The sequence below is a fragment of the Anarhichas minor genome, unplaced genomic scaffold (assembly GCF_050575085.1).
Source record: "Anarhichas minor isolate MPS153535 unplaced genomic scaffold, ASM5057508v1 ptg000009l, whole genome shotgun sequence".
In the NCBI taxonomy this organism is placed as follows: Eukaryota; Metazoa; Chordata; class Actinopteri; order Perciformes; family Anarhichadidae; genus Anarhichas; species Anarhichas minor.
In genome coordinates, this window is record NW_027466455.1 from 4,899,367 (window position 1) to 4,917,286 (window position 17,920).

Genomic DNA, 17,920 nt, shown 5'->3' on the forward strand with positions numbered 1-17,920 from the left:
AGTCCTCCTGTTTAGTAGGTCAAACACAGGATGTAGGATCACTTCTATCATGAAATAAAACAGGTTATAAGCTAAATCACTTATATCATGAAATAAAACAGGTTATATGTTGTAATAGTTATACTTTTATGCTTTCATACTTATCTACAATCTTCTTACAACTGATAGTAATGTTTTAACAAGATTCAATATGCTCTTCTGTCTCGGTTAATTTAATCATAGCACTGTTGCTATTAGTAAAAACAACTCAAAACCTCCAGACACTACATCTCCAGTGTGTAACACAGGTTTCTGTTTCTTAGCCTCCAAACCCAAGACATATACAGTGGGACAGCTCCTCATGAGCCACAGATCATACCACCGTTTAATAGTACACCCCATGACAAAATGACTGACCTTTATCTGTAAAATTGCTGGAGCGCCCTTAAGAGCAACACAACTTCACAGTAGAGCATTCATTTAGCATTGTGCTCCTTTAACTTTGTTGGACTCACAATGGACAGTCCAGAAAAAGGATTGGAATGGATCTCAGTAAAAGCAGAGACCATAACAATTTTTATTTTTTATTCCACGTACTTCTTTGAAAAAAACCTGGTGCCTCCATTACCCACAATAAAACTAGACTGCTAACAGTTTGGTTGGAGATTGGGGTGTGTTATGTTAGTAGCAGCTAATGTAGCCTGGAGCCTCTAGATGAGCCAAACCCCCAGGAAGAGCGCGGGACTTTAAAGCAAATTTGACATCGTGGCCAAACGATGGAAGTACAATTTCCGGGTCCGTCACATGAAGCTATGGGGGCCACAAAAACGTTTTCCATAGACTTAGGAAAAGAGACGTGTAACTCATCAGATAATTTTTTGAGGTAAAACAACTTCCCCATACAAACACTTGAATAGCCCCCCTTTTTTTAATCATTAGGTCTAAAAGATGTAAAATGCACTAATAGCTGAATCCAAAGTTATTGATCTTCCTCCATTCCTGTAAATGAGCGTGAGAACGAGGCTGGATTGGGGACTGGGAGGCGGGGTTAAAGGGAAACGCTAGCACGCTTTCTCTATGGGCCCATGGAATTTTTATCTGAATTCTTTACTCAGAAGTTGAACTTTTTTGCTTCATGCGCCACTGAGCAAATTTTAACGCCTCAACGCTGTGACCAGTTCTGTTAAAGTTGAAAATCTTGTTTTTGCTGACCTCCAGTGGTTTAACTTCTCACCTTGTTGCAGTGATGGAGAAGTGTATTCCAGGTGGTGTCAGTATACTGTGACATCATTGTTGTCAACACACTTCTTATACAGAGAGCACTGCTTGTCAGTCTGGTTTAGAATTACCCTTTAAGGGTTCCAGTGGAGAGTTTCAGTGTCCTAAGATGCTGTTTGGCTGTTTCAGAAGTTTCAGGTTCAGGAGGTTTTGAACATGGGCTCAAAATATACAATCCAGAAAAATCAGTATTATGCTTCCCTGAAAAGTAAACAACATAACCAAGTGAATTTCTTTGTCTAAACGGTGCTGTAGATCTATTAACTGAGTGGATGAAAGAGAGGGATATATACAAAGTGGAAGTCACAAAATTGAGCTGAGGACATTTCTCCATCATATCTCCATTTCCAAGATTCACTATAGGTTCACTATATGTGGATGGATTTGTGTGTGAGGCCGAATGTGCGTAACTGTATATGTTGTTTAGGTCTGCTCTTGGAAATGCACCCCTCCCTGAATATACAATGCAGTAAATACCACAAATCAAACTCTGCAGCGATAGAAAGCTGTGTTTTGTGGTGTCAGAATGTGTTTCTATCCATGTAAACATGAGGGAACACCCTCCAGATTATATATCTACCATGACAGCAGACAGATCCCACATACACACACTGTCAGCTTCAGCTTCTCATTGGGAAAGAGGGGCTGTAACCAATGGCAACCAGGGAAGGAGGGATGGGTGGATGAGTGCCAGAAGAGGGGAAGTCTCCAGAATGAAGTAAGCTTGTTACAGCAACTGTTTGACCAGGAATGACTCAGAGATCTCTCCTTCCTCCATCAACTCCTTCTTCTTCTTGCCCTCTCTCTGCTTCTTATCCTAATCGTATTAACCTTATTTATCTCTTTCTCCTCTCCTTCTCACTAATTCAAATATAAATACCTTTCATTGTAATGAGATATTATTTAAATCTTAAAGGAGGAGGAGGGAGGTGATAGGTGGAGAGGAGAGAATAGTGATAAAGATGGAAGGAGATGAGGGGAAAAGGAAAGGTGCAGAAAGGAAATAAAAGATATGATGAGAGAAGAGGAGACAAAGAAGGAGAGGAGAGAAAAGGAAATTACAAGGAAAGGAGAAAAGAAGAGGAAATACACAAAGAGAAAAGGAAAGAAAAATAGGAGAAAGATTGAAAGAAAAGAGACAGTTGGATATCAGCAAGGAAGAAAAGGATGAAAAAGAGTAGAAGGACAGAGTTTAAATAAGAAGAGAGGAGGGGAAGAAGTTAAACAAAAGGAGAGGTGCGGTCAGAGGAAAAATTGTGAGTTTAGAGCTTTTCTTCAACTAGCATAAGTAGACAGTAGACACAGAGATGTTATAACTTGTCTCAGCACAGCGTTTGGGACATTACAGCCACAGACAACAATCCAGCCTCAAGGTACCAGCAATCACAAGATGACACACACACACACACACACACAGAAGAAAGTGAAGTGATGAATAATTCACTGAAGCACATTGATATTTGTGTCTCTCTCCTTCTCCCCACACAGCAGTAATCTGATCCAGGTGTTATTGCAGGATTAGCGGTCAAGGTAGCTGCACACACTCCCATGATGCATTTGAAAAACACAAAGGACAATATGTCTTGTTTCCTTTTAACTTGCCTACAAAAAGCTCCAGTAGACATATGTACATCGCATTCAAAGTGTTGCATTGTCATCATAGGGACACATTACATCATGAACTGTAAGATCATAATATAGTATGTGGCCAATATAGAGACAGAGCTGATGGGAAACTATATTTCTAATCAATATAACTATGTTTGCCTTCAACAATCACAAGAAACAATATGTTGATTACTGACTAAGCATTTAGTATGTTTTCCTCTCTGTTCTCTTTTTCTCTTCACAGCTTGGTGACGTACTGACTCTCTGCACAGCTAGCTGGTGATCTAACTGCTAACACACTAGCCAGCCTGTAACATGCTAGTGCTAATGAGTCAAGTTTGGTTGCTAATTGGTCACACCATTTATTCTTGTCTCATAACTCATAAACAATGCCTCTTTAGTGGAGCAGTTCATAACTCCACGAGGGCAGGATTTTAATAACGTGGAGGTTGCAACACAGTTAGTAGCCTATGACAGCTTTCTTCGCTTAGGGCTCTACAGCTCGTTGGTTCCTCAAAGTTTGCAATTGGCACACATTTTTAAATTCTACAATAGTTTAAATTGCGCAATGATTAGCGCTGATTTGCATCAATGTCGGTGAGGATCTAGTTAAAGTCACCTTCTAGAAACCACCAAGGGGCCTAAAAGGTAGTGCCTTGCTCAAGGACTCCAAGGTCGAATCATACCTCCTATCTCAAGGTCCATGATGGAGATTTCAACCTTTGAGATCTTTTCAAGCTTTTCCTACCTATTAAGTTGACAAACCTTGAACAAAAACTAAAGATTTTTGATTCAATTTGAATAGTCTTAAATGCATGTACTGTATCTGGTGCAATGATAGATAGATACTTTATTCATCCCCAGGGGGACATTTGTTAATGATTGTCTAGAATCTACATTAAAAACGATTCAAACGATACAAAAATATCTTGCCCAATCCATCCCAATTTTGGCATTTCTAGATGAGTCCCGATGTTTTCAACTGGAAGTTGTTGAAGGAGTAAAACAAGAAGTAATTCAGTAACTCATGGTCACAAGTGATGATACTGTGAAGTGTGAGATCCACATTGTGGATTGGTGTGGCATTTGTGTGACAGTCATTACACAGGACTACTGTGATGAAGAGGGGAGTTGCGTATGAATGCAAAGTTCTTGATTGACCCGCTGCTCCATATTCTAACCTGCAACCACAGTCAGGAAGGATTCAGACGACAAAATTAGTTTCTATCTGAAAATCCGTGGGTAGAGCGGGTTACCCTGAACCACAAGGTTGGCAGTTTGATCCGGCTCCTCTTGGTTCGCATGTTGAAATGTCATTTAGCGAGACAATGAACCCCAACTTTCTCCCTGGGCCCTTTTCCACTACTCCTAAAATGCTTAGGATGGGTTAAATGTAGATATCAATTTTCACGTATGTGACAATTGTAATAAAAGTTTAAAGTTAACATCTGCTCATTTACGCCTTAGCAGCAGCATTTGATCCCCCCCCCCCATCCCTGGGCGGCTCCCTGTGGAAGTATTCTGAGCATGTCTAACAGAAAGAAGACCCAGAACACACTGGATGGATTACAATGTGGCAGGGGACTGATTTCCCAAGGATCCCATGAGGATCGCAGGAGTGGAGATAAGGACATCTGTACCATGTTTATTCTGTGACCAAGAGATGGGTATCGAAACCTTGTATTAAACTGGCACCAGTGCAAAACTTTTAAAGACCGGAGTATTGATAAGCTCCTTTTAACTGTACTTTTTAACGTTTTTAATGTTGTCATTTATTATCATGCTGCAGCATGCATCTTCTCTGCTCTCTGTGTCGGGGCTGAGCTCCTCCAACGACAAACACAAGCACACACAGCAAAGTCTGTGACTCATGGCTCGTGACTATAAGTGCAATAAAACCTTTGCGAGTAAAGTGCCAGTACACCTGTTCAAAGGCATAAACATGTAGAAAAGCAATATTTCTCTGCTCTGTCTGCAGTGTTTCATCCACCGCTGCTTTCTAAAATCAGTAACATATAAAAAAGCAATTATTCAGTAAGAGTAAAGAACCAAAACTATAAGGAGTATCAACAGTAGTAGTATTGATAAAATCCTAATGATACTCATCCCTATGTCCTTTGGATCCAGATAAGCAGCTTAGGTGGGTGGGTGGACAGGTGGATGGTATGTTGTAAATGATTTCTGCCAGTCCCAGAAAGATACCTCTACTACATACATTGTTTGTCATATTGCAGCCTACAATGCAGACTTCCAGATATACAGTGACACATTGTGAGGAGCTGTAGTATCCCTTTGATCAAACACTAACTTTGAGTCCTCCGATTTTTTGTCACTTTGCACTGCGTGGGGGTGAGCATAGATTTCATTTGATCTATTGGTGAAGGGAACATCGTTATAATGGTGTCCAATTCAGAGCTGTCTGTGCATGCATGAGTGTATATAACCCTCTGCATCATGAATTCTGTATGAAGATTTGTAAGATTTCTAGGTCATTTCTCAAGAAAACTACAAAAGCATTTAGACATATCATCAAACACTACATCTCTTGCTGAAAGCAACAGACAGGTGACACATTTAACACCTGCATAAATGAATGAAGAATCATAACTAATGCAGGTTATGCAATTTTAGGACCTTCACAGTCACCAGATCTCAACTGAACACCTAAGGGAGATTTTGGAGCAGCTTGGTAGCCAAACACCATTAACAAAACACCAAATGAGGGAATATCTTTAGGAAGAATGTTTCGATAGAGTTCCACAGACTTGGTGAATGTATGCCAAGGAGCACTGAAGCTGCTCCAGTTGCTCATGGCGCTTGCTTAAGACTAAGAACATGGTTAAATTATACCTGTTAGCTTTGTCATTGAGCATGTTGTAGCTGCATGGATGTGCTCTTAGACTTCTTTAAATCTTTCCCTGACCTTAACAAGTGTTTTAGTTGCCCAACCTTAACCCTACCTTACCCATGCTTTATTTATCTTCAGAGAATGTTAACATTGGGCGTTGAAAGTTTAATACAATTTAAATTAAATTAAATCCGTGGTTTTAGCCCAATGCAGCATCTACATTATGGTGATAGGGTTGCAACACTATTAACACACTTTCCCCAAAACTTGTGTAAAGAGGCAGAAGAAAACAGTAAAGTGGCCAGATAAACCTTCATCGCTGTAGTATTCCAGATCCTCCAGCATCTTGCTGTGGCTAGACCAGCCAACAGAGACCTACTGCTCATTTATATTTGCTCCAAATGTTATGCTAGCTGTTGTTAGCCCAACATAGGTGAACTTCACAACAAGTAAGGGACAATTTGGTTCAATATAATATGACACATAACATATTTCTAATTAGGCAGTAGACAATTTCATCAAGCAACCAATTAAAAACTAAAAATAGTCATTTAGATTTAATGAAAAGCTGAAAAAAAGTTTGACACATGTGATCTAGACATCAAAACTACACTAAGAGAGATGACACACACATGCAGGATAAATAACTTAATGACAATAAAATAACTAACCCTTTCTGTTGGTGCATAGCTCACTTAGCTGCTACACTCCCAACATTTCATCCTCTCAAGCAGTGGCGGCTGGTCAATAGAGGGCCATGGGGCCTGGCCCCACCTTGAGCCACACAAAAAAATAATAATAATTATAATAATCATAAATTATACAAATTGTCAATATTTGTGTTTTTGAACTATGGAATGTACCCAGTAATATGTGTAAAATATGATATCTGCGCAAAATATATGCTTTTCCTGCTCCTCCTCTCCGCCTGTGTGCTCGTCTGCTCGTGCTCTCCGCCTGTGTGCACGACACGTCTCAGAACGCGCAGCTAGGGGGGCCAAATCGTTTTGGCCCAAAAGAGGCGGGTCTATGAAGCAGTTTAGCCAATTGCTGATTAAAGATATAAATGAGTGACATACAAGTTAGCCAATCAGCACCCTCAAATAGATTCATCGTGGGGCCAAAACGATTTGGCCCCCCTAGCTGCGCGTTCTCGTCAGGAGAAGTTTCTACAGGCCAGCGCGAGCACTACTCCTCCAGGTCTCGTTTGAGCGGAGAATTTTGGCGGAGATTCTGTAGGCCAAAGAGCTGATATCAGATCAGCCTGACCTCACAATCAGACAGCAGACTAGCAGGAAAGGGAAGCAGTACATGCGAAGCTTCTCTACTAGCTGAACACCAGACAGGTTTGGCTAGCTGCATGACGTCATGCTAATAACTTATTTAGCTTTTTAAAACAATGGGGACAGATCCAGCACGGACAGTTAGGGAGTGAGGGATGAGGAGGTAAGGAAACATAAGAACACCAGGAAACACATGGAGAACTCTGTCAAGCTACATATTAGGCAAAGTGAACATCTTTTCTTCTACATAGTTGTCCTCAGTCTCATCTGCTTAACTTGGTCATGGAGGCATCAACATGTAATAGAGATGTTAAATTAACAGTGAAAACTCATCATAGCTTAATTTAACATCAGTATTCATAATTACACTTCATGTTTACTTCTCCTGATCTTTACCTCCTATAACAAGGTACATAGGGGCATCTCAATAAATAAACATGTTATATTATATTAGTGTTATTTACTGCTTTTTTTCGTGTTGGAATAAATGTTAAATATTTAACTGCAAAGTAGTAATGTGTGTTTGATACTTTAATTCTTTTGCATTAAATCATACTGGGATGTTTGCTGAAATTGATAGGATGGCCCTACCTAGAACATTTTCCACCAGCCACCACTGCTTTAAAGACAGTTCCCTTATAATGTCAGCTCATTTAACGCACTGCTGCAGTTATTTAATGAACATGCTACGGCTGCTTGAACACAGCCTGGAACATAACTCTGTGTACAGAGCTCCCCGTTAAAATGCACAGCTGACATTGATGGATGCCATCACACCTAAATGTCACACACTCAGCATGTTCAACACAGAAGACTCAATTAATACTGCATACTGGGATGTGAGGATGCAATGAATTAAGTATGACTCAATGGATGCGACAGATCTTTGGAGAAAAGCAATCTATTACAGGGATGAAATATTTTTCATTTCTGTTTCATGTTCATCTTCTAATTCACTTGTAATAAAAATACCATGGGTACTTTATTGCTTGAGCCAGGCTAGCTTTCCCCCCTGCTTCCAGTTTTAATGGGACAATTTACCCCAAATTTCAAAGATCCATATTATTTCTGTTGTATCAATCTTGATGTTTTGGTGTGAGTTGCCTAGTTTTGCAGATCTCAGCCATATAGATGTCTGCCTTCTCTTAAATATAATGGCACTCTATGGCACTCGGCTTGTGGTGCTCAAGTCACCAAAAAAAAGAAAAAGTTTGAAAAACTCAACAGTAATGTTTCTTTCCAGAAATCATGACCGGCTTACTCAAGATAATCCTCCTTACTCTGATTGGTTCTTATTGATTTCCGGATATAGGCACACAGATATAGTAAATATTATACTCTAAATATTAAATGACTACAGTATTGGATCAGCTCTAAAAATATCAGTTGTGTTCATCGAAAACTGTGATGTGAGTCACATAGAATAAACAGCCATTCCTGCCTTCATCAAAGGCCCAGCATTTAAAATAGCAGCCTGCAGTAAAATGTCACAAGGCCACACCACATTGCATTGCAGGCTTAATTACCACTGTGTGTGTGTGTGTGTGTGTGTGCGTGTTTGTGTAGCCCCAGTACAGGCGCTTAGCACCAGTGAGGTCAGCCAGTAATTATGCCAGTAAGAAGAGCTGTGGTGTCAGCCTGACTGCAGTCAGGATCTGCCCACTGTTATTTCTGTTATGCAGTGTGAACCACCACTTTAATGGCTAGAGAAACTGTGAAACACAACATTTAGAAAATTAAATAAACCAGTCTGAACTATAGTCATCGACATGTCACAGTAGAAAAAGCACAGTTGTGAGTAATCAAATAAATGGAGGACGAATTCCATTTAGCAAATTCAATTCAATTCAATTTATTTTTGTACAGCCCAAAATCACAAATTGTGACACATGTGACACAAACTGTACACATGTGACATCCTCTGTCCCAGGACCCTCACATCAGAACAGGAAGAACTCCTCAAACCCTTTAACGGGGAGAAAAGAGGAAGAGACCTGAGGGAGAGCAACAGAGGAGGATCCTCGATCAGGATGAAGTGTGATAGATGTCATGGGTACAGAACAGTGGCGGGCCGTGCATTTTATACCTGGGCCTGCACTCGTAAAAATGAAGCTCAACACCTACAAATACACTATGAGTGCAGATACATGAATACCCGCATGACGGGATGCGGCGGCATTAACGAACAATGAGTCAAAATCAATTCAGCTAAAACACACATTCTTAAAACACTTTTGTTCACACACTGCCGCCAGATTAGTAGCTTCTAGCTGAGATGCAATTAAGAAAACTCACCATTAATGACATTAATGTTTGTAAATTTGGCCTATCAGACTTAAATGTGGTCACACTACCACCACTCCATGCAAATATTCACTGCCTGTACACAAGCCTGTACAGCCAGCACAGTCAAGAATGTGTTTCCTGCTTCATTGCAATCTCCAATTGAGGGCGTGATATTAGCGTGAACCTTGTTCAACTGAAACCTGCTAATAGAAACAGTGACACTTGTTTCCCCACCGGGGATTAATAAAGCTTTCTAATCTAACTGTGTTCAAAGAGCTGCATCCTGTGATGGCGCTGCTTAATGTATTTTCACGAGTGATGAAACGGTAAAATTACATCCTTTTCGGGGCTAACCAATTTCCTTGGTCAGAGGGCTTGTGTTAATACATACACTCTGACATATCCAGCTTATATAAGACATAGGTATATTATCAATATTTACTCTGGACAGTAAATATGTGGAGTAAAAGTGACAAGATTGGGACAGGATGGGTCACAGGACCAGGTGGGCACAGAAAAGCTATGGTCAGGCCTGGAAGGGTTGGGGAGTTCATTCCCGTGTCCCACTCTACCACAATTAAGGACAGAATCCCAAAACACAAATTCCTCAACCCAACAAGTTGATCAGTCATCAAAGCAGATCGCTAAAGTTACTTAAAAGCCCATGTAAAGTTTGTTTGCTAACCTGGATCACTTGTAGTTGAACACTCAATTGCAGCAAGAAGAGTTTTTCTACTGTGCTTTGAAAAGAAAACGTGAACCACCACTCTTTAAGTGACTATACACTATACAGGCTGATGCCCACATGTCTTCAAAACTAAATTATAGCGCGACAGCTACGTGTATTGAGATATTTTTGTATACTCACACCTGACACTGATCAGTAGCAACTTGTCCCTACTTGTGGAGACCAGCTGTCATCATACACAGGTAGAGAATATGTCCACTCACACATCCAGGCGACATTCTTCAAAAGTCCAAAGGTCAAACTTCTAAAAGGCATCATGAAAAAGATGTTCCAGACAAACCATGTCCTTTGTTTGTCTCTCTCGCTTGCAATTTACAGCAGTGTGCTAATGAATTTCTCCTGTCTCTGACTGCCAAACTAACTGCAGTACTGTCAATAGCAGCTCCAGCAGTGCTGCACAGCATCGATGGGTCTGCCCATTAAAACCAGGGGCCATCCATGCTTTCTGTGCTGATGGACGAGATTCATTAAGTGTCTCCAGTCTCTGTCCCCACTGATATCTTATTTTTGGTTTTGACCAGATTTAATGCAAAGTCGAGTATTGGAATTTGTCGATAAGGTACATGTTAGGTTTGTTGATCAGATTGGAGATTTCCCTTTGCCCTAAACTGTGTTCTCTATAGTCAATGGAATGCTAAATTCACACAGTGTAACAGAAAAGGAATCCAAGATGGTTACCCCGATTGCTTGTATTTCACTCATGCTTAACCAACTACAGCAATTTAAAAATATATATATATTTTTACATATTTGTAGGGGCTATTGAACATGTGAAACCAGACACAAAAACACATAAAGCTAATTTTTAATTAGCTGAATAGTATGAGTTACAGTTCATACTGCATTCATTTTAATTGAATGTAACTGTGAGTAATGGTGCCTACAGTAGGTAGCCATTTTGACATTTCTGTTGTTTCTTTCAACAGGTGGGAGATACATCGTAGCGGTCAGACATTCCTGATAACTCTGACTGATCTATCTCTAAGAATTACAACTAGGCTGATGTGTTTTCTCAGCTCGGCTGCTTAGTTATGTCGTAAAACGCTATGAAATAACGCAGCATTAAGTCAAAAAAGAGCGTTAGCTTTCTAGTTAGCAACTGTTAATTACTAACTCAGATTTAAAAGCCACACAGATGTTTTTATGAATATAAGGTTAAGCAGTAGAGAATGACAATTGTCGGTGTTTTTAAGGATTATAAGCATGATGCATATTGTGGTTCAGCTCCTATATTTTGTTGAGCGTTCCCAGGTTGAAAAATCTGGGTTTCCTACTTCAGCAACACATTCTCACTCCCAGCTCGTCAAATACAGCCGCTCCAGGTGACCCTCTGGAGCCGGTTTTGGATTCTGGGACAGTGTGTCACGTTTCCGCTCGGTACATGCATACATTCTCTTTTCAAAATAAACTTCCAGCATAGGTGGATCCATTATGCCTACTTCACACAACATGACGTCAGCCCTGGTTTTCCTCTCATCGACAGAAACCACAAATCGAAGGAAACAGGCGTCGGCTTGGCCGTCACACATCGGCGCTCGAGCGCTATGTGTGAACTGTTCAAAGGCACATTGTCGGTGAATTCCAGATATCTAGCAGGCTAAATATCTGGACCTGTAGGAGAGACTGTCTGCGAGCTGCAGCCAATGAGACAACAACACAAGTACTCGGTTAGGTTTAGGTAAAGATCGCAGTTTGGATCAAAATAATTACATATTTTACATAAAAAGACTATGTGTGTAAAATGTTGTTGAACGAACTAATAAATAAATATGAAGTAAATATCATTTAAAATGATCCGGCCATTCAAATTAAAGCAAAAAACAAATTGAGTTGCACAGCATTGAGTATGATGTTATTCAGACTGATTTTCTCTCTGCCTGACTTCCAGCGCCCCTGAGTATTACGTAACTGGCTTACAGTCCGAATGTCTGCTTTTCTGACATTTATCAGCCTGTCGTCACTATTTCCAGATGTGGTGTTCCCTAATGGACCTTAACAGAACCCTGGGGAGTCCTTAGCTAAATGTGAGCTCATTATTATTAAGTTACTTTATTCATAGAACACACTTAATTGTCACTCACACATTCAAACCATGTAGTTTCATCTTCATCTAGAGTTTTGTTTGTATCCTTTGACATTATTCTTTCCCAGTGAGCACTAACCCAGATTTCAACGTTGATTTCTGGTTGAAAACGTGTTGAAATGGGGTCTGAACGTCTTAGACCTATTTTCACCCGGCTAAATTACGGTTACAATATCAACGGTGGAGGAGTTTGAGTGGCTCAGTGATCCTGGGAGCTATGTTGTCCGGGGCAGTAGCCCCTGGCAGGGTCTCCCAAGGCAAACAGGTCTCAGGGGAGAGCCCAGACTAAGAGCGGTTCAAAATTACCCTGATGATAAGCAGCCCATGGTCTTCAGCCACCTCACCCGGACCAGGGAAACCGGGGCACCCTCCCGGAGCCAGACCCAGGAGGGGAGCTCGTCGGTGAGCGTCTGGGGGTCGGGCCTTTGCCCATGGGGCCCGGTCGGGCTCAAGAAACAACATGGAGCAGCCACCCTGTGGACCCACCACCCCCAGGGACAAGCATCGTGGTCGGGTGCAATGCAGACCGGGTGGCGGGTCAGGCCGGAGGCCTGGGCGAGCTCTAGGGAGCATAGACTAGCTCTAGGGACGTGGAACGTCACCTCGCTAGCGGGGAAAGAGCCGGAGCTGGTGCAGGAGGTGGACCGATACCAGCTAGATATAGTTGGACTCACCTCCACACACAGCGTTGGCTCTGGAACCAAGCTCCTGGAGAGGGGTTGGACTTTGTCCTTTTCCGGAGTTGCCCAGGGTGAGAGGCGCCGGGCGGGAGTGGGGATACTCATGAGCCCCCGGCTGAGCGCCGCTGTGTTAGAGTTCTCCCCGGAGAACGAGAGCGTCGCCTCCATGCGCCTACGGGTTGCGGGGAGCAAGGCTCTGACTGTGGTTTGTGCTTATGCACCAAACAGCAGTTCGGACGATCCGGCCTTCTTGGAGTCGGTGGGAGGGGTCCTGGAAAGGGCGCCGCCTGCCGACTCCATAGTTCTCCTGGGGGACTTCAACGCTCACGTGGGCAATGACGGAGAAACCTGGCGGGTGGTGATTGGGAGGAACGTTATTGGACTTCCAAGACCTGGTTGGTCCTGAAGCAGCTGAGAGGTACTGGCAGGCCAGAAGGGCTGCAGCTGCGGTGGTCGTGGATGCTAAAACTCGGGCATGGAAGGAGTTCGGGGAGGCCATGGAGAAGGACTTTTGGTTTGCCTCAAGGAGGTTCTGGCAAACCATCCGACGGCTCAGGAAGAGAAAGCAGGGCTTACCCCAGGCTGTTCTCTCGGGGGGGGGGGGGGGGACTCCTAAACCCGACCAACATGTCCTCTGCAGAGGAGGCAGCACCTGAAGACCTAGGGGGGGCTCACCCATATCCCTGGCAGAGGCCGCTAAGGTAGTTAAAAAGCTCCTTGGTGGCAAGGCGCCGGGGGTGGACGCTGGACACGTTTGGGGTGTCTTGGCTGACACGCCTCTTCAATGTCGCATGGGGGTCGGGATCAGTGCCCATGGACTGGCAGACCGGGGTGGTGGTTTCCATCTTCAAAAAGGGGGACCGGAGAGTGTGCTCGAATTACCGGGGTATCACACTACTTAGGAAGGCTTATGCCAGGGTGCTGGAAAGGAGGGTCCAACCCTTTGTCGAACCTCAGATTCAAGAGGAGCAGTGCGGATCCCGTCCCGGCCATGGAACAGTGGACCAGCTCTTTACCCTCGCAAGACTACTGGAGGGATTCTGGATATCTAGGCGCAGCCGGGGGGTGGAGAACGTCAGGTTCGGGGGTCTCGGGATCGCCTCTCTGCTGTTTGCAGATGATGTGGTCCTGTTGGCCTCCTCGGATCGTGACCTCCAGCATTCACTGGGGCGGTTTGCAGCCGAGTGTGAAGCGGCGGGGATGAGAGTTAGCACCTCCAAATCTGAGGCCATGGTGCTCTGCCGGAAACCGGCCCGCCACGTCATTTTATGTGGCCCGCGAATCCGCCAGCAAAAAAAAAAAAAAGTTAGACTTGATAATAAAAATATCCCCATAGTCGAAATTATGAGATAGAAAGTTGAAGTTATGAGATTGAAGGTCAAAATTATGAAATACTTAAACATACAGTCATAGAAGTAGCTCTTTGGCTGGTTACTGTACATTTGACATGGAAATGTATTGTGAGTACATTGAAGACTACTTTAAACTGGCTTTAAAACACATGAAATACTTCACGTGGGATTGTGCAAACGCACCCTTGAAAGGATTTTAAGCTTTGAACAAAGTTATTGTAATAACTTCTGTTTGATATTTGTGTTTGCTATTTTCTTTAATAGTTTGATCTTTGATAGAGTAATGTTGGTTTCTTAACCCTAAATTAAAAGGATTTAAGTTATAATAACAAATGTGCTTAAATATATTTTACATTTATATAACTGCATGTACAATATGCACGGCCAGAATTCGTGCAGGCAGACAGGTAAGTACACAGGCAGGTAGCCTGTGCAATCATTACATTCAGGCAGAATGAAATGATTGGACGAGTACATTATTCCAACGGCCACAGATACACACATTTTTACCTTTTCTTTTGTCACAGCATTTGATTCAGAGATTGCTGTCAGGATGTAATGACAATTTCAACAAAAATATAAAAAAATATCGACCCTACCTTTAACATGTCATTTGCACGTAGAACAAACAGTGCAGTGCTGTTTGCTGCAGGACTTGACAGTTCACAGGTTTCAAATGAGGACCAGCCTTGTGTTACATTTGTCGAATCCTCCTCAGGGACAAAGCCAGGTGTGAGAGCAGCAGCCCACCAGGAGTCAAGAGCCCCCAACCCCACTGTGGGCGTGCGTGCCTACACCCTCTCTCATTAGCCTATATGACATTCATTTTCACTGGGACAAATTTAAAACTGTCTTAAAATCAGACAAGCTCAATGTTAGCAGTAGCATCCCAGGGTGCACCCTGATGCTGCTGCCTTCATTGGCAGACATAACAAGATATAGGCCTATAGCAGGCTGCTTATCAATTGTAACACATTGCAAATGCATCATATACACAGAAGAATACTATTGAGCTGCCGAAGCAGGGGACAAATAGTGTAAATTAGGAGAGAGCAACACAGACTCAGTAGGATATTCAACCCAGCTACGTCAGGAATATTAAAAGTTATTGTTGTTGGGAGAGTTTATTGGGCCATTAACACCCAGTGTGCACGAGGAAAGCCAGTGCAATCTACAGTAAAAATGGGCTTACCAGTGCTACTCATGGTGCCAGTCAGACGATGCACAGTAAATAAGCCACTATCCACACTGACAGTAGCCTACATGGATGATGCCAGCCGCCGCAGAGCGCGAGCCTCAGAGTCAGCCAGCAGAATGAATGGAGGGAAATGTTTCCACGGGAATGTTGCAGAGAGCCCGGTGGTCCCTGGCTGATGATGCCGCAGAGATGTCCCGAAACAGCCGCACTGATTAGACAATGTCCCGCATACACTGCAGGGCTGCGCTGCCTCACTCTACAGCAGACAGCGCAGGTTGGGTGTGGGCGCACGGCGGAGAAACACGGCTAGAGTCAAGCTGCATAGTAGAGTGAATAACGTTTCCGCTGTAGTATATCAAAATAAAAGTATTCCTCAAAGTGAGGTCTACATTCGAGAAATCCTGGGTTCTTTCAGGACACTTTGTGCTGCTGTGCAGCAAAATCTGGAGCACTTCAATGTATCTTTTGTTTGAGTAATCAAATCATGAATTTCACTAGTTTCACTGTCTGGTCAAACCAAAGTTCAGTATGATGCTGTTCTGGATATTTATTAAATATAACAACAAGTCAATTATACTTAAATGTACGCTAGTTAGGACTGTGGTAAGTAAAGTAGGCCTAAAAATAAAGAATGTGCATTTTTTTAAAAATTCCCATCATTGGTCATATAACATCAAATAGAATATGAAATTAAATTTAAACCAAATTTACAGCTTTTTATATAGGCTTAAAACATCTAACCCATAGTATGCATATTTCAATCATTGGTGCTAATTTGACTAAACTGTTATATTTAAGACTATATATGCAAGCACAACAATATCTAAACTAATAAAGGGATTAATGGTTGAAATTAAATATTCCATTATTTACTGATAGATGATCACATTACATACATTAAGCTTTAAGAGAGAATGGATATTTGATCTACATTTTTAAGACAACTGAGCCACTCCATCTGCTGAGGAAGAGCTCATGATAAGCCTTCGATCTCAAACTCCAGAACAGATACTGAGTAAGGCCAACTGTATTGGTCCGTATAAGTAATAAGGCAAAACCTGACTTTGTTTACATTGTACTTAAACTCTAAATACTCAAACAAATAAGCACGTAATCAAGTTACCAAAACTAAATGACATGCAGTGAAAGATTTTGGGTCAGTTGCCTCTTTTTGGTAACTTGTTGGTAATCCAGCCTTGAACATAAATCATCAAGACATTTGAAATGATTGAGAAACCTTCAATAAGGCAAGTAGACCTGTGCTTTGTTGTAATTTTGTTCAGTAGGTTACACCTAATATCCTCGCATGTCAATTGTTCCATTCCCCTACTTTATTGCAATCTTGATGCTTTTACATTGAAATAATTAATCCAACACTTCTGGTTGTATGTTGGTAACAACGGGCATCTTGTCTCTGCTTTGCTTCAGCATCCAGCAGGCTGCTCCACAGAGCATCCCCGGGCTGACAGCGCTACTTGCGCTGGTGCCGCGGCCAACACGGGAATTGTAGTATTTAGGAAAGAAAACGTCCATTCTAAGGAGCAGCGCGCGGCTGGTTTTGGACTACAAGTCTGTTCCATGTAAACAAACTGCAATGTGAAAGGGACTGGCAGTGACAGAACGGCATTTTAATCTTTAAAATACGTTAGAAAAGCTGTTAGGATGCAATGGCTAGATCTAGTCAGTGCGTTCGTTTGTTTAAATTATTTTAATCTCAAAGCACAGAAGATGTTGAACATCACATTGCTCATTTTGTTTCTGTGTCCTCTTTGTGTGTTGAAACATAATTAAGTGGGTCAGTGTTTTTTACAAGGGGTTGGGAACAACTGAGGAGGAGGAACTGGAGGAAGATGGCAGATCCGGGGATCTTCAATGAAATAAAGGAACAGAAAAGAACAGGACTACACTATTATTTCCTTTGGTTTGAAGCTGTTTATCAATTGGATCATTTTCTTTTAATATAGTGATATTTAGTTTGAGAGTTGACATCTGAACTCAGGAAAAAGATGGCATTCCAGCCAAGTTTGTGTTTTCCTTTTTTTATTGGAATTTATCAACAAAAATAAAGACACAATTCAGCAGCTAAAGGCTGCATCGTTATCCACACAAATATCATTTTAAATTGAATTATCTACAATATATAAGTATTACAAAATTAACTAGAATTTAACTATAGTTGTAAAACATATTTACAGAATAAAGGACACGTTTAAAATAAGTAAATGGATAAATAAACAAATAAACCATATTTCGAAAAAAAAAAAAAACGTCTCACTGAGCCTACGAGCTTATCCTTTCCATACGGGGATGGAGTTTGCTAAGTATCATTTTATCTATTGATTTCTTATATGATGATATGATCCGGGAATTAATGAATATACATGTATCATTTTCTTTGTCTTTTCATTGCAGATTTCTCAAATTTTCTATTTTTAATGGATACACTTCACACATCTATCAACAGAAATAAATATATATATTTATTTCCTGTTGAAATCTGCAATGAAAGACAAATCTACATTACAATGTAGTTATACTTTACTTACAAAAGAAGGCGATGTTTTGTTTTCGTTTATT